Source organism: Castor canadensis, chromosome 1 (assembly GCF_047511655.1).
Source record: "Castor canadensis chromosome 1, mCasCan1.hap1v2, whole genome shotgun sequence".
Taxonomy (NCBI): Eukaryota; Metazoa; Chordata; class Mammalia; order Rodentia; family Castoridae; genus Castor; species Castor canadensis.
Window position 1 is genome coordinate 10,466,772 of NC_133386.1, and position 20,860 is coordinate 10,487,631.

Genomic DNA, 20,860 nt, shown 5'->3' on the forward strand with positions numbered 1-20,860 from the left:
GGATTAGTCTGAACAAATCTAGAAATATCCAGTTGATTTTAGTCAACAACCAGTATTTTCAAGTTGTAAAGATTTCACATTAATTTATACAATATAATGTATAAAATAGTGGGACAAGCACATGCTTCTTGAGCAAGAGAATTGTGTTCTGGTCTGGAACCCATCAACATGACCTTGTGATGACCTTCAGCTTCCAGGACCTTGGTGTTCTCAGCTGAAAAAAAAAATCAGTATTGTGTGAAATGGACTCTAGAACCCCAACCATAGTTCAACAATCATTTGCTAACATGCTGCTGTTACTCTACAAAATAGGGACATTCATCTAAATAATTTCACCCCCAGGTCACATGTATTTTGGACTAACATGCCCTTTGACCTTTTCTGTACTGCTAAGATAAAAAAAGACTTTAAAATCTGAAACATACAGACACAGAATCCACTGTGTATTGTCCTACCATAAAATGTCACAAGAATTATGGTTTGAAATTATGAATGATAAATATAAGAACCAGATATTAATTGAATGTCCTCTCACAAACTCATATATACACATACAGGTGCAAGGACAAGGTATGTCATCTCAAATACTGCCTTTTACTCATCTTGTTTTTCAAAAGCCCTACAGTATGACTGGCTTTCAAACTCCGAAAGTGCTGGCATTTCCTCAAGACGCTGTGTGACCCTTGACAGCACTGAAACCACTAAAGCCACTGCTCCTTCAGCATCTCTGTTTTCATCTGTTTGACTTCTATTTGCTATTCTTTTGGACAGGAGTCCTTGGATAAACACACTCTGAAAACTGCTTCCCTATGTATTGTAAAAGGTTTTGCTTAAATGCTGTGCTTCAAAAAACTTTTGCTTATTAAACCTACCACTTAAAATACGTCATCTTATAAGCCATTTCAGCAAAAACCAAAGACTAAACAAATAATTTTTATTGATACTCTTTTACAACATTATAAATGACATCTATATTTAATTTTACAGTCAAATCTTCAAATACGTCAATAACTATACAGGTATTAATACTTGATACGCAGGATCTCCTGAGTTGTGGCAATTTGTAACTGAATTGATAGGTTGCTAAGTGGGAAAATCCTGCTGAGACAGTTGTAGGGAAGGGAAGTGTTTAGTGAAACAAGCCTGATGGCCTGGTCATCATAAAACTGACAGCTATTTGGCATAATTTAATATTTGCCAAGAAGAATTTTTGAGAAAGGAATTATCAGAAATTTGGATTAATTTCCCATACTTCTTCAGTTCATCTATCTTTTATTCTACCAAAGGTCCTGTAGTCTGATTACAACAAATTATTTTTTTGGGGGGGTGACTTTATCTAAGATATATTGTAAGCACTTTTGTAACTGTCACAATGTACCCCCTATACCACAATAATAAAAAATTTTTAAAAACACAACCAATTAAAGAGCTTTCCAAAAATTATTGTTTTTGCATCATTATTTAAGTAACTAAGTTGTGTTTTAATTTTTTTAAAGGACATATGTTAATGCTGACTTGTGAAGCAGCAAGTAAAAGCTACTCCACTTTGAATAACACTGATTTTCTAACTGATTCAGATAACAGAAATATAATCTTTGGGTCATTTTTCCATGACTTTGAGTCTATTTACCACTGGCATGGGTTCACTATGTTGCTGAGAGACTTAATGAACTGAAGGGAAAGTTATTCCAGCCAAAGGATTTTCCCATCTCAGTTCCCTAATGTCTCTTCTGGTCCCATCATAACAGATAGAGCTGATTCTTCAGCAAAGTGCTTTGGAGACTCTGAGATAAAGTACAGTAAGAAAATCCACTGTGGGGTAAAGAGGAAAGGGCTCCTCCCTGGATGCAGAATCGCAACTAGGAAATGGAGGTGTGTATATGGGGTGGGTCACCACTGAGATCACTGGGGAGTCTGGAAGGCCATGAGGGTGGAGTGGTTTCTCTAACTCAATGGAACGGAGAGCCCCCTGGGTTTGTGACTCTTGGGTCCCTTTCCCTGCAGCTTCAGAGCACTTAACCAAAGTGAAGTGAGAAAGATTTCCTTTAATTCTGGAAAATGATTTGTTTTCTTTTTGTTTTTATCCTGGAAGGAAGTCTCTGTTTTTTCTCCAAGTTCTACTCTACTCGGAAGGAAGTCATGGCCAGTCAGCAAGCTCATTCCATCAGGGGCCAGCTGGTCTTTCCATGGCTCACACTCCCTCCTGATCTTGTGCTATTTTGTGGGTTGGCCGTTTGTCTTTTGACCTTGGGGAGCCTGATTCTAATGGGGCATATCCTCCAGAATGGAATTTTGGTGTGGTTTTGGGACATCCAAGGGGTTGGAACAAAAATCACCTTAAGAAACATCGCTTCTGTCATTCTAAATCTCCACCTGGGTGCCACATACAATGTCCCTGGGGTCTCTGAGCTCTCCCTAGAGAGACAGAGCCACTTGGGAACTATACCTAAGTCATCTCTGAGGCTAGGATTAAGAAGAATGTGAGTTGCCACCAGGACAGTGGATATACAGAAGCCAGGGTTCAGGAAAAGTACAAATCTCTGACCCCTGAGACTATAATGTTTAAATGAGTCTTAGAACGAAATAACTCTTTCACTGGAAATGTGAAAACCTTAGAGAGCCAACAAAATATGATTCCACAGAAAGATAAGGGAAAGAGAACAGTAAGAATTAATTGCTTTCTTTAGGATCAACTTAGATTTGTTCAGAATGTTTGTTTTGACTACATTATATCGCTTTAATCCTAAAGCTACTCAACTCGGTGCAAAGCCTTAGAGCAGCGCTTCTCTGTGCATATTAGCTTCCTGTGCTTCTGCAGATGATGGGGGTGCTGGAGACGAGGTAGGGAGACAGGCATTCCAGGCCTGCCGCCCAGAATTCGCTCTGGCCCACTTCCTCATTCATGTGCTAGCCAGGAATACGCGGCTGGATGCCCTGTGTTCCCGGACTTGCATAACAAAGGCAGGTCACCACTACCGGCTCTGGTGGCCAGCTTGCTCCAGAGACACTGGCATAGGCCACAGAAGAGGAGAAAGTTCCACAAACAACCTCACAGCCCTCCACCCAGGTCTCCTTCCACCTGGTTTCTCAACAGCAGATTGCTTAGCTAACCTTACTAATCCCAGAGGAACTCCGGACAGGAGGCTGGATTTCCAACTACCTTTGCCCTAATTTATTGAGGGCTTTCAAAGTCGAAAATAAAACTTTGAACTCCATTCATCTGAAGCTTTACGATTCAGGTGTGCTACTTGCCTTCAGGGGCACCAAAGATCACTAAAGTGACAAAAAAAAAAAAATTCTCTGAGCTGCAGAACAGAAAAGCGTGTCCAGACCTGACGCGGCTGGTTCTCCCAGCACATTAACTGGGGCGGCCAGGAAGTCCCCGGCTCTGCCCTTGCCTCCCTCTAATGAAGAGGACTTTCCCAGCTCAAGGGCCTTTAATCCTCCTCCTCCTCTCTGAGTCTAGAAACCCGGGTGGAGCAGGAATAGGAGGACTAAGGACCGCAAGGTAGGAAAAGCCATGGTCCAGGAGAATTGGTGGGAGCGAGGAAGAACGGGTTAAAGGTGAGCTCAGTTCTAATCCCAGGCTCTGGAAACTGGAGTTTGAAGGCTGGCCCTGCAACGTCCTGGTCTGGTGACATTGTAGGAAGAGCAAGGCCTTCCCAACGGTTTTCCTCATCTCCTCAGGGAGCTGTCCCTGCAATCACTCAGCCACGAGGACCCAGGGAGGTGGCACGTAGTTGTGAAACAGATCCCACCATTAGTGACAGCGAAGGCAAGTTCGTGATCTTCCATGTCAGATCGTCACAGCCCTTTCAGTATCAGGGAAAGCCAGACCCGAAAGGAAAGAGCGAGTTTGGGCCTAGCCTGCTCCAATATGGAAGCTTCCTGGTTTCCAGAGGCAGGGCTTTCTGTCTGTCCTCTTCTCCCCAGGGAGGGCCGAGGGCAGGCTGCCTTGCAGGACTTCTCACCGCTTCTCTCTCTCTCTCTCTCTCTCTCTCTCTCTCTCTCTCTGCGTGTGTGTGTGCGTGTGTGTGTGTGTGTGTGTGTGTGTGTGTGTGTGTGTATTTTGGGACGGGGACAGGGCTTGGGTTTGGAGACTTTGGAGATCACCTCTGGTCCCCAGAGGCCCTGGTTCTGCACGATCAGAGCACATGCACCAGACCCCGGCTGGCACTGCTCCCTGCCCGGCTGTCCCTCTCTGGGGAGCTGACACATGAACTACTTTCGCTCGCTCGACCCCAGCACCTCCTCCAGCCGAGCGTGCCGGGGCGGAGAGAGGTGAGGTTGAGCAACCGGCCTCCCTGCCTCCCTTCCGGGCCAGGGCCCTCCCGAGGAAGCGTCCAGAACGTGGCCACTGATGCACGTGTCCCCCAGGCTGTGTGGCTGCAAAGTCGTTGTCATTAAGAGGCGTGTCAGAGGCACTCGGGGGCTCGCGAACTGCGGGAAGCCCCACCGAGGAGCCAGCGAACCCTGGCGGCCCGGAGCGCGCGCGCCTGCACTCGGCTCGCCGCTGCGTCCAGGCTCGGTGACCTTGGCCGCCTCTGGCTTCCTTCAGTCCTTCTGCCCGGTCTTTTCCGCCCAGTAATCCCACGTTCCCACGCGCTGGAACTGCGGAGCTCTGGTCAGGAGGCACAGTTTCTCAGTTTTAAAAACGAGAGTTTTTAACCCAAAGATTATGCGTGGGTGGGTAACAGAAAGGGGAACAACGTCCCCAAACTCTCCAGTCTTAGGGACGGAGTGGGGCCTTGCAACACCTGCCTGATGGCCCTGGGTGGGCTGAGGTCCTCACCGGACTGGTCCTCACTGTGGGGTGCAGCCCCTACGGTTGTTAGGGTGCCTCAGGACCCGTCCCCCCTTCTTTATCCTGGAGGAGACACACATATTTCACTGGGGATGACGTGATTTATGTGCACGATGTAAATCGGGTTTCGGTGCTCGGAGGAATGCAAAATGCAGCACGACGAAGGTACAGAATGCTTAAGGGAAAACGTGGAATGTACTCAATGTTTCCTTTCCCTTCCTTTCAGCTAGTTTCAATTCACTTCACTGATGAAACTGTGACCCGGTGCCACGTGTAAGCCTGTTCCCGCGCCAAGGCCACGCCAAGGCTGGAGTGCAATGTCACCACAGGCTACTCTGAGCCTTGGCTTTCCCCATAAATATAGGATATGTTGGAGGAACGAAATGACCACCACTTTCACAGATTCAGATTCTTTCTCGATCTCCCCCTCTTTAAAATAGTGCATTTTTTAGGAAGGGCAGAAAATGCCTTAGTTTTCTCCTCAGTAGAGATCATTGGGATTTTAAACAAAATTGGGAATCACTACAATCAAATGTTCGTGTTAAAATAGTTTCTGTTTTGCAGAAATTAAAATATCTTGTTTGAGCGGGCTGTGGGTGGCTCATGCCTGCAATCCTAATAACTTAGGAGGCTGAGTAGGATTGCTTTTCCAGGCTAGCTGGAGCAAAAAGTTTGGGAGATCCCCAATCTCAGCCAATAGCTGGGCATGGTGGTACACACCTGTCATTCTAGCTGCTGCAGTAAGCCTAAAATAGGAAGATGAGGTCCAGGCCCCTAGCAAAACAAAAAGTGAGACCCTGTCTCAAAAGAAGCCAGAGCAGAAAGGGCTGGGGGCATAGCTCAAACCATAGAGTGTGAGGCCCTGAGTTCAAACCCCAGTATAGCACCCCCCCTCCCAATTTTTTTTCTAGTTTGGAAATCCTGTTTTTTGCCAAAAATAAGAATGTAAAAATATTTTTCAGTGGTTCCAAAAGTCCATGATTCAATTAATTACATATCTAGTGGTGCACTTAATTTTAAAATTGTATTTCATTATATGAATATACTTTTTTGCTATGAAACATTTCAGGCCTAACAAAACAAAGCAAAACAAAATACTATAATTAACCTCTGTGCTCTACCCGGCTCCAAAGGTACAGCATTAACAATGTCACTGGAGCCCACCCCACGTATCCCTTTCCTAACCCTAGCTTCCTTTCTCACCCTGGTAGATGACCATTAGCTTGCTTTGGTGTACCATCTCCACGCACTCACGTTTTTACTACTTATGTTTGCACACACAAATGACATGTCGTGTAGCATTGCTTTGCATGCTTCCAGTCTGTGTGAATGGTGTCATATTGTGGTTACATTTCTGTAACTGGCAGCTATATCCCTCCACATTGTGGTAGATGCACACTGATTACAGTAGCTACATTCCTTTTTAAACTGCTGCCTACTTAACTCTGGTCTGGGCATCCATGTTTCTGTTGAGGGGTGGAAGTTGTTCCTGCTTTTTCTCTAGTGTAAACAATGTTGTGGAACCTTCTTGAATATGTCTCATTATGCACATGTAAGCTTTCTACTCAGAGTGGAAATGTTTCAGAATCTAAGTATAAATCTGCAACTTTCTTTTTTGGTGGGATTGGAGTTTGAACTCAGGGCTTCCTGCTTTGCAAGGAACTTTACTGCTTGAGCCACTCCTCCAATCCATTTTTCTGTGCTTATTTGCCCGGGCTGACCTCAAACTGCAACCATCCTGATTTCTGTCTCCCAAGTAGCTAGAATTACGGGCGTGAGCCACATATCCTGCTAAACTCTGCAACTTTTTTGGATGCTGACAAATTGCTTTCCAGAGTCACCAGTTTTATGTGCTCAATATGGAAATATAAGAAAATCCAGATTACAGATGGCGGGAAGAAAAAGGAAAACATTCCTCACTTCCCCAAGGGAAACCCACTTTTAACTTTATAAAAAGTTGGTATATAACCTTTCAGGTTTATTCTATGACATATACAAAAGTACAGATACCATATATGTGTGTGCATTCCCATATGTGTATATACATGTACATTATGTCATATATGTGCATACATTGTATTTATTATATATTCAGATATGGGTGCACGAATACATACCCACATGTGTGTGTACATATATTTACAATTAAAGCATAAGGATCTATTTTAATTAATTAATTTTGGAGGGATGACACTGGGTTTGAACTCAGAGCTTCCAGCTTGAGCCATGCCTCCAGCCCTTTTTGCTTTAGTTACGGCTTCGATGAGATCCTCCTACCTATGCCTCTGGCATTGCTTCGATGGCAGATATATGCTACCATACCCAGTGTTTTCGTGGAGGTGGGTTAGCAATAACTTTTTGCCTGGGCTGAGCTTGAACTGAGATCCTCCAGATCTCCACCTCCTGAGTGGCTGGGATCACAGGAGTGAGTCACAGCATTGGTGAATTAATTTGCTTTCTCAGTGTTGGAGATGGAACTCAGGGCCTTGCATATGCTAGGCCAGTCACTATTACTGAGCTACATCCTAGTTCCCGGATCCTCTATTTTTATTTTTAAGTTGATTTAAAATTTATTGTCAGTACTGTGGCTTGAATTCAGGCCTTTGCACTTCCCTAAGAGAATGTTTTACCACTTGAGCCTCTCCCTCAGCCCTTTTCATTTGGTTTGTTTTTAGGTAGGGCCTCAAACTTTCGCCCACTCTAATGGCAATTCTTCAATCTTTGCCTCTCAAATAGATGGGATTAAGGTGTATATTTCCATGCCCAGCTTTTTCTTGAGATAGGGTCTTAGTAACTTTTTACACAGGCTGGCCTTGAACTGTAAGATCCTCGTATCTCACACTCAGTCTTTTTGGTTTGGCAGTACTGGGGTTCGAACTCAAGGCTTCATGCTTGCTAGGCAGGTATTCTGCAACTTCAGCTACTCCACCAGCTCTACCTAGCCCTGTTTATAGTTTTTTTTTTTGAGACAGGGTCTCACTATGTAGCCCAGGCTGTCCTTGAACTTTCTATCTTCCTACCTCAGTTCATGAGTACTGCATTACAGGTATATGCCACTGCACCTGGCTTAGATACTGTATTTTTAAATTTAACATTATATAGTGAGCATTTCACCACATCCCTAAATATTCATTTAAAAATATCATTTTGATGGCTGAAAATTAGTTGATTGTAGGAATATTTCTTTGGTTTATAGCTGCTATTTCTTCAGTTTATTCACCTGTTAAACATCTAGACAGTAATTTCTCACTCTCACCAGAAGTCCTGGGAAACACAATGTGGTTTTTTAAGCCAGGCTGTCTTTGATTCATCTTCTTCATAGTAGTTTTAGTAGCTTAATCAGTCCTTTTGTTGCTGGAGCACCTAAAATCTTTCAGGATAAAATAAAAGCCTTTAATTTAGTTTTTAATACTCATCACCCTGTTAGTGCATCGTCTATCTGTGTAGCACTCCGCTGTAGAATGTCACAATTCAGCTGTCCATTCTGCAGGAGATAGCGCTTACTTTCCATCTTTGGCATGCATAGTCCTGTGTTCGGCTGTAGCTTCCATTAGCCTGTTTTGAAACCCAACAGGCACATCACTTTTCTGGGTGTCAATTTACATCATCTGCAGAATGGAGCCAACAGGTAAGAGGAGCATTTTTTAAGGCAACCGCCACAAAGCAGCAACAGCTTTGAGGTAGCCTAAAGTTAGGGAAAGTTCTGGACCCATAAGAAAATATATGTATATGACTTAATATTGTCTCTGTGTGTAGGTTGCCCACACCTCACCAAGGGACAGCTTGGACTGCCCTCACCTGGCCCAGGAATGCCTGTGTCCCTCCACACTCACTGATCATTGGCTAGGAATCCCCTGGTTCCTTCTTCCCATAGGTCAGCATAGGTTTTAAAAGCACCTGGAGAAGGGAAGCACGCTCTCTCTGCCTGCAGATTCCACCTGCAGCCATCATGCTCCCTTTTTATTTCTCTTCCCTAACTTTTAATGAATTCCATCTGCACCTACATGTCCTGCCATGGATTCTTCCCAGTGGGACACAAAGAACTTGGAAGTCTTCTGATCACAGACTGCACCGTGCTGCTAACAGCTCTAACTATTTTACTTGAATTACTTTACTTAGTGCTCACATCTCAAATGCCTACTTCGTTACTCCCATTTTACAGAGGATTAACTGGAGGTACAGTGAGCTTCAGTCCCTAGGTTACAGTCTATAATTGCCAGGGCTGTGATTCAAACTTACCGACTCTGCCTTAGAACCTGCGCCCCACTGGCCCCTTTTACAGACATTTTATCACGTTTGTGTTCTCTCTCTCTCTCTCTCTCTCTCTCTGTCTCCTGCCTCTATGGAGTTTTTGCTAGCCCATTTCAAAGCTGTACTGATCTTGGTATATTATTCCTAAATACTTCAGAATTGCCACACTTAAAGAAATTAATGCTAGAAGAATGATGAGGGGCGTGAATTCAACTGTGATAGATGGTAAGGTTTGTAAATGTCACAATAAGTCACCAGTACAATAATATAATAAAAGAAAAATGCTAATTTCATATCACCTAAATGTAGTTCATTTTGTGTGTGTGTGTGTGTGTGTGTCTGACTACACATCTCCAAAAACCAAAATACCTGGGATCTAGGGTGTGCATACCAAACTTTAATAGGTAACACAAGTTGGTTTTCACCATGATTAACCCATGCAGACCCCTCCCCCTCCTACCAATTTGAATGAGTTTTATATCCTCATCAACCGTGGGATAGCCAGAAGCCAAGTTTTTGCTAATCTGATGAGGTGTGAAATGGTGTCTCATTGTGCTTTTAATTTGCATTTTCCTGATTATTTATGAGGTTGAATTTAGGAGACTATTCTTTCCTTGCTCTTATGGGAAAGGCCTGTTCAATTTTGCTACCCATTAAAAAAAAAATTGTTTGTCTTGAAGGCTCTTCTCTTTCAGATGGAAACCGTCTGAGGATTCTTACTGTCACCTCTGGTTACTCGATGGCCCTGCATCACAAACAAATCATCCATGGAGAATGAAGCTGAAAATAGAGGAATGCTTCCCTAAAAAGTGATTACGTGGAAATTTAGATTTCAAAGGTGGAAATGAAGCTTACGGCTTTATGCTGAATAGCAAAATATATCAATACTTCTAAGACCTCACAAGATAAGTCACAGAAATAGCAGCAACACTATATTTAAGTAAGAGAGTCAAATTCCTTGTCTTATTTTCCACCTGTCCTATTTCCAGGCATTGAAATTCAAGCTATGAGAATAGTTGTAGAGCGAGCTCCAAGTATTTCCTCTGCCTTTGTACCTGTCCTGAAGACAGTGAGTGGACTTCGGTCATTAGTGTTGCAAGTCACTCCATTTTCACCGGTCCTGAGCACAGAAGATCAATAGTAGGATCGTTTAATAATGCTCCAAAGACTTGAAAGGAGCCTGTTAAGATAGGTTTAAAGCAAAATAAAGGAACTTCAGAGTGAGGTGTTCCTGTATTTGTTGTTATTTTCCTTTGACTTAAAGAGAGCTATTTGTAGCTATGTACCCCTGTTGCTAGAATGGAATTCAGCTGAGGCTGTTAATCCAGATTTTCCAGATAGGACACAAGATAAACTGTACCAGCTTATTCATGTGGCCGAGAAAGAAATCTTGTAAAGAAAATAAAGTATGATTAATCACTTTTTTCAGCATACAGATGTTAAGAATGGTACTTGAAAGTACAAATCACTTTCTGGTGATTTATAGCACTTACTGTTTCTTGTCAAAGAGACTATGGAAATTAGAACCATTCTTAGAAGAGGAGTAAACTGTTCTATTTACTAGACTGTATCTCATTAGCTTCAAGTCTCCGACCGTATTTCTAAGATTTCAGATACCAGGTTTGGAAATAGAAGTTATTATAATTTATTACTGTAATAAGTTTTCTTTAAAATGGCTGTGTACTGTGTCTTGATTGAAATGAGTGTTTAGTTTCATTAAAATTAATAGAATTGCATCAAGTATGTGCGTTATACATATAAATATACCTCCATAAAAAAGAACATCAGGGGAGTGACATTTCAGAATCACCTTCTGGCTAACGTGGCAGAGGTTGGAGTCCTGGGTACTCAAGGATGCTCCTGGAGTCACTGCTGGGTTCTAGTGCACTGGCTCAAGATGTCACACCCAGTGGTCTTGGTGTCTGGGTGAAAATCTTTGTCATTGCTTTGAGAAAAGACAGAAGAGCAGGGGCTACATTTTTAGTTTCCACAAACCTAACAATAATAGTCAGGGGCAAAATTTCCCTCTGCTCCTGTGTCTAGATCCAGCTTGAATCAGAAGAGACATAGACCTGCTCCACTTTGTCTTCACTCTGGCCAAGGAAAAGGACGCCAGTGATCTGGAAACTTGTAGGGAGGGGACATGCAGCAAGCCACCACATCTGAAATTGATTCCACCACACTTTGCATCCAACCCTTAGTCTCACTGAGAAACAGGGGACTAGAAGTTAGAAGCAGGTGAGTGGCTTGTGCATAGTGTTATGTTTGCTCTCTTCCCTCCCTCCCTCCCCCATGTCCTCCTCCCTTCCTCCCTTCCTTCCTCCTTCTCTTCCTTCTGCCTCTTCTTCAGAACCATGACAAATGACACTGGGTGGAAGGAGCGCCTCAGATGGAGAGTTCTAGAATTGGAAGTATTGGAGAGGATTCTACTTGTTTTTCATCATTGGCATTTTTTTACCCAGTTGTTTATACAGCAACAACTTTGAGAACCAGTGATCCAGTGGACCATTTTGTCTTCACAAAAAGGTTTTCATTAAATTGGTTGAATTATTCTTATTTGTAAATATTTTAGGGAAACATGACCCTTCTAAAAATTTATATATATATATATATGTATATATATATATATTTATATAGATGTATATATATATATATATATATAAAACTCAGGATGTTAATAAATCCTTAGAATCATCAATCTTTTTGTTTGCAAATTAAATCCATTTTCTCTCCCAGAAACCCCTACAGTTGGCATACTAGTGCCAATGCCAGTAAGTGAAGAGAAAACTGCTTTCAAATTATCTATCATAGATCTTCTTTTGTACTTTATTCAAGCTTTATGTTTCTCTGTACTTTTTAATTTGTTAAGGAATGTTTTCTTGAGTTGCCTGTTTGTGTAGAATTACTGTTGTTGGATGGACTGACTGATCATTTATCTGCCTTCCTTTTTTTGATTTCATATTACAGAAAAACAGTGAAGATAACTTGAAGCCCCTTTGTACCTGCTTTTCTGAAATTTGTGACTATCTTTCTCATACACGTTTTTATGTCTTTCTTTCTGTATCTGTTCTCTAATAATAATTTATTCATGATTTAAAGTATACACATTTTCATATAACATTATGTTTTCAGGCTAACTAGCTTTTACATTTCTGGCTTTTTTTCTATCCCCCCATTTCTGCCTTTTATTGGATTGTCAATATTTCAAGTTGTTTATTTGTTTGCAGTGCTGGGGGCTGAACCAAGAGCTCCTGCAAGCTAGGCAAGTGCTCTACCACTGAGCTAAACCCCAAGCCCAAGTGTTTTATTTATTTTTTTTTCAGTTTTCCTCTTTTGATTTGGAAATTATATATTATAATTTTATTCCTTTAATATTTACCCTTAATAATTCTTTAATTTTTTTTTAATTTAAAAGTATTAACTGGGCACCAGTGGCTCACACCTGTAATCCTAGCTACTGGAAAGATTGAGATTATGAAGACTGAAGTTTGAGGCCAGTCCAGATGGAGATGAGACCCCCATCTCCAAATGGATTGGAGATGTGCCTCAAAAAGTAGAGAGACTGCTTTGCAAGTGGGAAGCCCTGAGTTCAAATCCCATCCCACCAAAACAAACAAACAAAATAATACAATTTAACAGTATTTATCCATTCATTTATTCATTTTTGGTGCTGGGAATTATACCTGGGGCTAAGCAAGTACTTAGAGCTGCACATTCCGACCCTAAACATTCTTCAAGAATGTAAAGTTAAATTTCTATTCTTCTAATGTAGGATATAGGAATATCTGACTCAGCTGCTGCCTGCCATCTTAGCATCACTTCATTTTTAAAGTGTTCTCAAGTTACTTATCAGTATTTATTATTTACAGTAAATTATTCTTTAATTTTGAAAATATGCTTACCAATTTCTTTATTTCCCCTTGGGTTTTCCCTATATGTCTTTCTTCTGGATTCAACATTTTTCTTACTGACGTAAATCTTTTGGTAGTTCTTTTGGAAAGGGTTATTGTGTGGTAAATTAAAAACCCAGTGAACAGAATAATGACTAGATAAAAGAAAAGTGAGGAAGGACTCCATAAGGCAGAAGATATATTTGAGGAAACTTCTCAAGATTGTTGGTTTGAAATGTCTTTGTTCATGTTCAGTTTTGAGTGAACATTTAGCTGGGTAAAGAAAGAGACTGAGCTAGTCTGAGAATTAGCTTTCTTTGGCACTGTGAGAAGATGTCCCTCATTTGTAACAGACATCTATTGTGACTGGGGACAAGCCTGATGATGATCTAATTTTGGGTACTTTTTGCTTTTTGTTTTCAGGAGATGTGCTTTTGCCCTTTGGTTGCTTTTTACATTTTTCTTTTTATCATCTACATTTTGAATTTTCACTATATTGTATGAAATTGTTATTTGATTATTATTTTGGTGGTACTGGTCTTTGAACTTAGGACCTTGAGCTTGGCAGGCAGGCACTGTACCACTTGAGCCACACCTCCAGCCCTTTTTTTGCTGTAGTCATTTTTTGATAGGGTCTCATGTTTTTGTCCAGGGCTGAGCCTTCTACCTACACATCGCTTGTAGCTGGGATTACAGGCATGCACTACTAGGCTCACCCAAATTATTTTTATTTTTATACCACTAGAGCCTTTGTGTACTTGTACATCTGAAGACTTGTTTATGTTTTCCTTTAGTTCTAAGAATTCTCAGCTGTTATTTTCTTAAGTATTCCTCCCCTTTTTCTGTTCTTTATCTCTGTAATAACCACTTGATGTACGCTAAACCTTCTCAATCTGTTTCCCAAGGATCTTAACTACATTTTTATAGTTTTCCTCTGTGTCCTATATTCTGTGACACCTCAAATCTGTCTTCTGGTTTCTTTTCTTTTGTCTTGTGTTTTCATTCTCCTATTCATTGAGTTCTTATTTCAATAATGATGTCTTTCATTTATAGAGACTCAATTTTGTTCTTTTCCAAAGTTGTTTGTCCTGTCTCTGTATTGTCTCCAGTTTTCATTATGACTTTGTTATGCCTTTGTCTATATCTCTAGTCATGTTACAGTGATTCCATAGTTTCTTTCAGAGCATTTTTTATATGTAGCTTTCTGAGTCTGATTTTTCCCTTTGCTGTATCTGTGGATGCAACCTCATGGCAACTTATTTCTTCATAGATCTTGTAATTGCTGATTGTAAACTTACCTTGATTTTTTTTCTTCTAAATGGATATAAAAGTGTTCCTATGGAATAAGTGTCAATTTTTCTGCCAGGGCTCTAGAGGTTTTGAATGTCCTGGCTTGATTTTTAAAGCAATGTCATTTCCCGTCTTTGGATTCCTAAATCAAGCAGGGAGGGAACATTCAGACCCCGCCCCGCCCACACATGTATCTCAAGCTTCACTTTCAATCTCTCAAATGTTTTTCTCCCTCCCAAATTCCCAGACATGCAACATTATTTAGGGATGGAACCAAACCTTACTATAGTGACCTAATTCAGTAGGGCTTTAGTTTTCTAACATATCAAGAATGTTGGAAAATCCCAGCTACTTGAGAGATGAAGACTGAGAGGATGGTGGCTTGAAGCCAGTCTAGTGAAAAAGTTACCAGGACTCCCATCTCAATCAACAAGCCTGATGTGGTGGTGTGCAGCTGCAATCCCAGCTAGTCCAGAGGCACAGGTAGCATAGGTAGGAGGATCACTGTCCCAGCCTGCCCTTGGGCAAAACTTCAAGGCCCTCCCTGAAAAATAAATAAAGAGAAAAAGGGATGGGGATGTGGCTCAAGTGGTAGAGCACCTGCCCAGCAAGTGGGAGGCCCTGAGTTCAAACCCCAGTACCGCCAAAATAAACAAGTAAATGAGCAAAGAAATAAACAGACAAATAAGCAAATAAATAAATAAATAAGCAGATGACTAATGTTGGAAGTAGGACAAAGAGCAGGATAGAAAAACTGTCATGTTCTTTGCTTCATATTCCTTATTCTTCCTGTCCCTCCAACCTTAAAGTGTGGCTTTTCCCCTTCTGGTTGCTTCATGGTGGTGTGTCACCTGTTCAACCTGTAGCTTCACAGACACAGTCTAGGTAGGAAAAGGAGAAAGAAAGTAACAAGTGTGACTCCTCTATCAGGAAAAACAACAAACAAACAAAAACTTTCCCAGAAACCCAAATTTCCTTTAAGTCTTACCTGCCACAACTGAGTTTCAAGGTCACCTCTGTGGACTGCAGGGCTAGTGTTTCATATCCTGCCTTTGATGTCCCTTTTTGTTTTTGCCACTCGGAGGTTTCTTTCCCCATCCTCTCCAAATTAGTTGCTAAAACCAAGAGGGTTTTTTTGTTTGTTTTATATATCCAGAATGACTAGCATTTGCTTAGTATGTCATTTTGCCCAAGGAGTCATTCATTTGTCCCCAAGCGCTAAGTTGCGTTCATGCGTTCACTGAGTAGACACTGAGCATTTATTTCATGCCACACTCCGTGTGAGAGGCTGGCGATATGGTCGTGCACAGAGAAGACTGATTTGGGTGCTGCCAAATCAGTAACCATCCCCACTCCCCAATCTATTTGGAAGTTCAAAGTTAGCAGACTCAGTTCTGTTTCTCCAGCCTCAAAGATCCTTTCCAGAGGAAGATCACTGTTGGTTTAGAAAGCAATTTGGAGACCCTTAGTTGGGGACACGAGGCTTAAAATATGCAGCAAATATGTAAAGGGGACAGACTGGCTCAGCCATTCCTCAGCCTTTCCTTAGTTACCTTGATTACTTTTTCCACCATCCAGGTAAGCTCCCCTCGCCAGCTGTTCTTAGCAGCTCTCACCATGCTCACTTCAGCTGTGGTTTCCCGCGGCTTAGCCATCAACAGATTCCACCTGCATTCTTGTCTTTCATAAGTTTTTCAAAGTTTCTAATAGGCTGCTGGCATCCTTTCTTGTTTATGCACTATCGTGGAAGTGTCAGAGTTTGTGTGTCATCATTTCAGTGGAATTTAGGGAAGTAGGCTAAGTAAATGCTTGTGCCATTTGCAGCCTTGACTCAGGAACTCCAGATCTTGTCATGCATTGTATTTTCTGGGCACTATTTTCGGAACCAAGAAAGACACAGAGAATAAACCACAGGATACAAACCCTGGTTACCAGAGATGCACAGCAACTCACAAGAGCTGGTTGATAAAATTTCAGGAATTTTGAGATCCTGAAATTGTTCCTGGTATTGTATTTACACCACTGCAAGTGCTGAGAATCAGGGGTTTCCCCTCCTCGAGTGCTGGGTGTTAAACACTTATCAGCACCCCACTTGTCTGTACTCTTGAGTGACTTGTAGTGTAGCTGGAGAGATAAGACATTTACTGAAGAAAAAGTAAAAGAAGTAAGACGCCATCAAGTGCAAAACAGACTAGAACAGACACTCCAGCTGCAGAGAAATTCCAATGGCAGAAATCCACATTACCTGTAATAGTTAAGGGAATGTGGCAGAACAGCTATAGTGCAAATGAGCTTTCCTGCCCGTGGCAGGTGTTCTGAGGCTGGAGTTTGAATCTAGATCTTTCATGTCCTGCTGTGTGACCTTGGAGGATGACTCAATCTCTACTAAGCATAATGACAGTCAACATTGATTGACCCCTTAATATGGGCAGGCACTATTCTAGTTGCTTTTTATATAAATTACCTTCATTTCTCATCTGAGCATGAAAGGACACAATTAATACACAGGACATATAGAGCAAAATCTCCAAAAAATGATTTTTTTTTTTTTGGAGACGTTGTCACTCTAGCCTAGACGGCCTTCAAACTTGAGGTCTCCTGCTTCAGCCTCCTGAGTACTGGGATTACAGACATGTGCTACTTGCTCAGCCAAAAAAATTAATTTGTTATTGGCAAACTTCTTACAGAAAGTTAGCATCTATATTCATATTTTTCCTGCTGGGTCTTGAAAGATAGGTGATTTGATGATTAATTTTGATTGTCAACTTGATTGGGTTGATAAATGACTAGGAGATCAGTAAAATACCCCTCTGCGTGCATCCATGAGGGCATTTCTAGAGATGAGGAGATAGATCCTCGGGGCTCTGACCGAATGAAAGTACTACTCCCTTGATGGATTCCGGACATTGTGACAGAATTTGGAGGCAGTGAAAGTTGGGGCCTGACCGGAGGAAGTAGTGGGTGTGCCCGTGGGGGCTGTATCTTACCCTGGCCCCTTACTATGTTCCCTGTCTCTGCATCCTGTCTACTGCCGTGTGACTGCTCTGCTGTGCTTTCCCCACCACGATGGACGGAAACCTCTGAAACTGTGAGCCAAAATAAATCTTCCCTTCGTTAAATTTATGTTAGGAAATGGTCACAGTAAGGCAGAAGTTAACTAACACAGGTGGGATTTGGTTAACTGGATTAGCAGAGCACACTTCAAACAAAGGGAGCTAGGCACCTAAGAGGGAAGAACAAATGGCAGTGGGGTGGGGTGGTGGTGGTTCTGATGCTGCCCAAGGGATACAGAGGACTTTGGACATAAAAACAAAGGAACAAGTCCAATGTGTGCAGACTGTGGAAAGTCCTGTGTTCTAAGTTGAGAACTTTCTTTCCTTGTTTTTTTTTGTTTTGTTGTCAGAGCTAGGGTGGAGTTCTTTCTTTTTTTATTTTCACTAATTTTTTTTATCAGGATAGGCTTATATTGTACATTGCTGTCTCTCCCCCTCAACCTCCTCCTCGGCCTCCTTAAAACTATTGCAAGAGATTTCCTTGTTTTATTTTGTATAAGTGTATGAAGTCCATCAACCATTTTCTCTCACCCTAACCTCTTTCATTCACCCTCCCCTTCCTTCCAGTAGCAACCCTCACTTATTTTACAGTCCTGTCTTTGTTATTAATATTTAAGTCAATTTTGGGGAGTTTCTCAATGTGTACCACTGTGAGTCTACTTTACTTTGGCCCATTCAACCCCTTCCATTACTCTCCCTCACCCCTTCCCTCCCACCCCCCCATTTTTCAACACCTTTCAATATCTTTATATCCTCTACCTCATACATATCCTTATATCCTCGACCTTCACTGATGATAACGTAAGTTTTCATCAGTTTTGATTCTCTGTCAATCTCTTCCTTTCCCTCCTTCCCAAGTTCTATGGAGTAGTTCCACTGTTACAAACATGTTCTGTATATAAATGTGTATATGATCATGCTTGTTTTTGTGTATATGTTTATCTTTTGGATCTATCTTCCATGTATGAGAGAAAACATTCGGCCTTTGTCTTTCTGAGCCTGGGTTACTTCACTTAACATGATGTCCAGGTAACTGCATACATTTACCTTCAAACGACACGGTGTCATTATTCCTTATGGTTGAGTAAAACTCCATTGTGTACATATACCATATTTACTTTTTCCATTTGTCAGTTGTAGGGCATCTGGGTTGTTTCCAGAGCTTGGCTGTTGTGAACAGTGCTGTGATGGACATCAGTGTAGAGATGTCTCTATTGTACCCTGAGTTCTGTTCTTTTGGATAGATATCCAGGAGCGGTAGCACTGGATCATGTGGCAGTTCTCTCTTTAGCTTTTTGCGAAATCTCCATATTGCTTTCCATAGTGGTTGTATTAATTTGCATTCCCACCAACAGTGTATAAGGGTTCCTGTTTTACCACATCCTCACCAGCATTTACTGTTGTTATTGCCTTTGAATATGGCCATTCTAACTGGAGTGAGATGAAATCTTAGTATAGTTTTGATTTGCATCTCTTTTACAGCCAGGGAAGTTAAACACTTCTTCATGTATTTGTTGGCCATTTGTACCTCTTCCTTTGAGAATTCCCTGCTTAATTCATGTGCCCAGTTTTTTCATTGGGATGTTGGTTCTTTGGGCGTTGAGTGTTTTAAGTTCCCTGTAGATTCTGAAAATTAGGCTTTTATCAGATGAGTAGCTGGCAAAGATTTTTCTCCCATTCTGTGGGCAGCCACTTTCTAGTGCTAAGTTGAGAACTTTCTATTTTCTGTGATAGCAAATAGAGAGCTATTGTAAGTTCTTGAAAGGCAGTCATGATTGAAGCAGGATTTCAGGAGGAGGCTCTGCCAGACTGGTCCTTATGCAATATGAATTGGAGAGGGTTTAAGACTGAGCACAAGTAAACGACAGCGTGCTTGAGGTGGTCGGTATGTGTGAGAATGAAAAGGTCAGGTCTTCAAGATAGTGATTCATCATACAAAGCATTTTGTAAAAAGACAATAAGAATCTGATTCTTTTGTAAATAAATACATTGCAAATAAGTAGCCACAATATTTGTATGTGCAATCCAAACTAGAAATGAAGAAAAATAAGTAGGGCAGATCTTTTCCCCATCCCAAAATAAAACTATTCTAAATCGAAAGTAAGCTTATGTGTTGTTTTAAACCAGTAGAACATTGTTTTTCTTTTAAATAGTATGTAGGTTTTACTTTATTTTCATTAAATTGCATCAAATTAATGTGAATAAGCTTGTTGGGTTTGTTTAGGTTTATAACTGAATCTCATGGTATTTGTATTTAGTCTTGCTTCCCTAACTACCCACAAAATGATGACAAATAATGGTGTTATGATGGCATGGGGTTACAGTGTTTTCCTAAATTCTGGAGATGGTGCAGGACTCAGGCAGGCATGCTCCTGTGTGTTTGCAAGCTCATGTCAGTGAGCCCTGTCAGAAGCGTGTGCATGAACCCAGACATAGTGGGTCACAGCTATAATCCCAGCTATGTGGGAAGTGGAAATAGAGAGAAACACAGTTCAAGGCCAGCCTAGGCAAAAAGCTAACAAGACCTCATCTGAAACCTGGCATGATGGTAAGGGCCTGTCATTCCAGCTATGTAGGAGGTATAAGTAGGAAGATTGCGGTCCAGACTGGTCCAGGTAAGAAATATGTGAGACCTTACCTACCTGAAAAGTAGACTGATGGAGACACTGTGCACTGAGCACCCAGGTCTTTTCCTCTTTCTTGTTTTGTGCCATAGGTAGTAGGGACACTGAAGGGCTGTGTGACACCACACCAAGTGAGCTTTTGCCTCTTCATTCTGGCAACGACCAGCTTGGGTGAAGGCTACCTTCATATTGCTAAATCCAGTGGAGGTTTTGGCCTCTCATCTTTCTTGAGTTTTGAGTAGCTTTGACATTGCTGGTTACTACTTCCACTGTTTGAAAACCACTGTTGTCTTCTGGGGCTTTGGAGATATCACATTCTCCTGATTTGCCTCTCTCCTCTCTGGCTGGCCCTTCTTAATATGAATGAGTTTATCATCCAGATGTTAGATTTTCAATCTTTTCAACATTAATTATGAAACCTCTCTCTTTCTCTCTCTCTCTCTTTCTGTGTTTCTTTGCTGTCTCTGTATCTGTACCTCAGCAGACTTGTCTGCCACCTACAGTTCCCACTTTGTGTCAGTGATTGCTAAATTTTCTTATCTGATCTTTCCCAGAGTCCTCCACAGTCACCAGCTGCCTACTCAATATCTCTGACTGACTCAAAAGCACTTTGATTCCACATGCTCCAAACTAACTTTATGATACGTTTCCTTCAGATATTGTCATCCTTACATTTTATTTATTTCATCAGAAGTCATCGGTGTCATCTGAAATATAGGCTTCATCTGTGTATCTCATTTCTCCATCCTTGTCCTTGTACCAAAGGATCCAAATCTAGCACCAGGACCTGAAACCTGTGCCTCCTATATTGCATTTGGGTATATTCGCATCTTTCTAGCTCGCACACCATTGTCTAATTATTATCACTTACTTGCATTAAAGTAATAACTACCGAGCTTGTTTTCCAGAATCTACTTTGCTTTTCTTTCAGTCTATTTTCTGAGATAT

General features: G+C 41.5%; 1 long non-coding RNA gene across 1 annotated transcript; it reads left to right on the plus strand.

The window, feature by feature from the left end:
- The first annotated feature begins 3,263 nt into the window (after positions 1-3,263).
- LOC141422640 (uncharacterized) lies at positions 3,264-11,550 on the plus strand. The gene is made up of 4 exons (XR_012447383.1): positions 3,264-3,508; positions 9,736-9,995; positions 11,099-11,293; positions 11,406-11,550. It is a non-coding gene; the product is annotated as an uncharacterized lncRNA (long non-coding RNA).
- Positions 11,551-20,860: the final 9,310 nt, after the last annotated feature.